The 2,612-nt window shown below is 45.6% G+C and overlaps 1 pseudogene; it reads right to left on the bottom strand.

Annotated features, from left to right (window-relative positions):
- Positions 1 to 404: 404 nt before the first annotated feature.
- LOC119322334 lies at positions 405 to 1,156 on the bottom strand (annotated as a pseudogene).
- Positions 1,157 to 2,612: the final 1,456 nt, after the last annotated feature.

Raw genomic sequence — 2,612 nt, 5'->3', positions numbered from 1 at the left:
TGATGGGCATACTAAATTTAGCACCACTTCATAACCTTCTCCAAACCAACATGCCAAGGGTCTTCCAGAACTGAAGGACAAGCATTACCTTATGCTGGATTGGCATATTAAATTTTGCGGGATTTAACTATTCTCTCAAACACATCGATAATCATGTCAGGAAAAGATCTTTTGAGACGTAGATACCCTTGGCTTGCATGCACATCATTCATTCTATTTGAAGAAAGCATAAATTCAATGCAAGCATCTTTGAGGTGGCTGCAATGTAGCTGCTCAGCTATAGCCAATATTGTTGCCACGGTCTCAACATCAAGACTCCTTTATAGCATGCCTTCACATATCACCTTCATCCGTTCTGTCGCATACTTATCAGCAGCCACAAATAAGTGCTTAACCATTTCTCTTTAGTCATTATCATATAGATCAACCATGGAAGGCAATGAATCCATGTAGATGAAGTGAAGAAATGCCTTGAAAACAGTAGGTTGCATATCGTCGATAGTTATGTCATGTGACTCGTTGTCCCTCATAGCCATAGGTCCATAGAACTTGGCACCACAGACCACCGACCGCATCTCAAGAAAAATCTTATGAGAAGAAAATATATCCTCTTGAACCTTGAAAGTCATGTCTGCTCCTTTCTTCCCCTCCAGAAATGTTGCAAGATTATTCGAAAGTTCAGAGGGCGGCACATGGATCTCTAGTACTTCCTTGATAACACGGACTTCGCACTCCATCATGAGATAATTGTTCCACACATACGCCAGCTCAATGGTGTTCATGAACTTTGGAAAGCCCCAAGATGGGATTTTGGGGTTGAACACTCTTGTCAATTAGCGCACCACCTTAATCGGCTGCCCCCTAACCACATCCAAAGGCCACAACCTATAAAAAACCCTCACCGCAGCGTTCTTGGTTAGGAGCTCAAGGAAGACAGAGGCGTAACATTGGCTCCCTTGTCCCCAAAACCATCGGGGTAGTACAGGATGCACCATTCGTATCCGCCGATAGAGAATGGCGAAGAAGAGTGCAATTTGCCTCTACCAAGGCCCTTGAGCAGGTTGTAGCTGGCAATCTCGAATGCGGTCGTGGCCTTCGTCGTCTCTTGTGTGCACCTCAATAGCACCCTCACTATTGAAGCCTGCGATGTTGCCATTGCGGAAGTTGGGAGGAGGGCAGTTCGGGGCGGGTTGTAATTCTCGATGAAGGCCCTTGGCGATGCTATTGGTGGTGGTGGTGGGGAGGGGAGGGGGAGTGGCGGTGGCGCGGCGGAAGAAAGTGACTAGGCGGATTGGGGGAAGGTTAGGGTTTTGACTTTGGAAAAGGTGAAATTTTGTGTTGTCGTGTAGTGTTTATATAAGAAATATAAGATAAGAATTAGTACTAACTCTTATTCTTAGGTTTTTACGGTTTTATCAGATGGCACAAGAAACAAGTGGTTCCCTATTCGCACACATCCACGTCACCTTGTACCTCCGTTGTTGAGCGCGGTAAGCAGGACACGTCGCCTGAGGAGCCTCCGTTTCGCCTCGAGCATATGTTAGCGCCGCCGATATCTCAAGCAGCAGCGTCCATTTTCATCTACCACCTTAGCACTCTTTCCATCCTACCATCCCAAACATGTAGTGTACCTGAAGATCGAGGATTGGCTAGTGTACCTGGTCCATGATTTAACCTGAGTCTTCTAGATTGAGCACTCCAGGGAATTCTAATATACATGCCTGAGAGTTCACATCTGGAGTTCCGTACTACTGAAATTCGAAATATTATGATCAGATTGTAAAGTACTCCCTCCATTCACAAATATAAGATGTTCAACTGATTCGAAAGGAAACTTTTGAAAGAGAGAGGGTTCCCATGACATTGGCATGCAGACGAAGAACTTACCACCTCATTAACACACCCATTATAGCCCACAAAACACTGAGAAGAACCAATATCACGGGTTGCACAATCTGAAAAAGAGGAATAGCATGAACCAGGGATAAAAAGTTATGCATTATATTATAATATGGGTGAAATTTCCAATGATATGCTATTATCAACTATAAGGAGAATATCATGTCAATGTATATAGAAAGTTCAGAATTTAAGGGATCAACTATCTTGTTTCCTTTTCAAAAAATTCCTACGCTCACGCAAGATCTATCTAGGAGATGCATAGCAATGAGAGGGGGAGAGTGTGTCCACGTACCCTTGTAGACCGAAAGCGGAAGCGTTAACTTAACGCGGTTGATGTAGTCGAACGTCTTCTCAAATCAACAGATCAAGTACCAAATGTACGGCGCCTCCGAGATCTGCACACGTTTAGCTTGATGACGTCCCTCGAACTCTTGATCCAGCAGAGTGTCGATGGAGTCGATGAGTTCCATCAGCACGACTGCGTGATGACAGTGTTGGTGATGTGCTCTGCGCAGGGCTTCGCCTAAGCACTACGATGATACTATCGTAGGAGTAAAGGGTGGAGGGGGCACCGCACACGGCTAAGACAATTGTTGTGCCTTTGGGGTGACCTCCGCCCCCGTATATTAAGGAGGAGGGGGAGGAGGCCGGCCACTAGGCACGCACTATGGAGGGGGAGTCCTACTAGGACTCCACTCCTAGTAGGATTT

This window comes from Triticum dicoccoides, chromosome 6B (assembly GCF_002162155.2).
Source record: "Triticum dicoccoides isolate Atlit2015 ecotype Zavitan chromosome 6B, WEW_v2.0, whole genome shotgun sequence".
NCBI classification, from domain to species: domain Eukaryota; kingdom Viridiplantae; phylum Streptophyta; class Magnoliopsida; order Poales; family Poaceae; genus Triticum; species Triticum dicoccoides.
The sequence above is the reverse complement of the archived record's forward strand: the minus strand, read 5'-3'. Positions and strand labels throughout refer to the sequence as shown.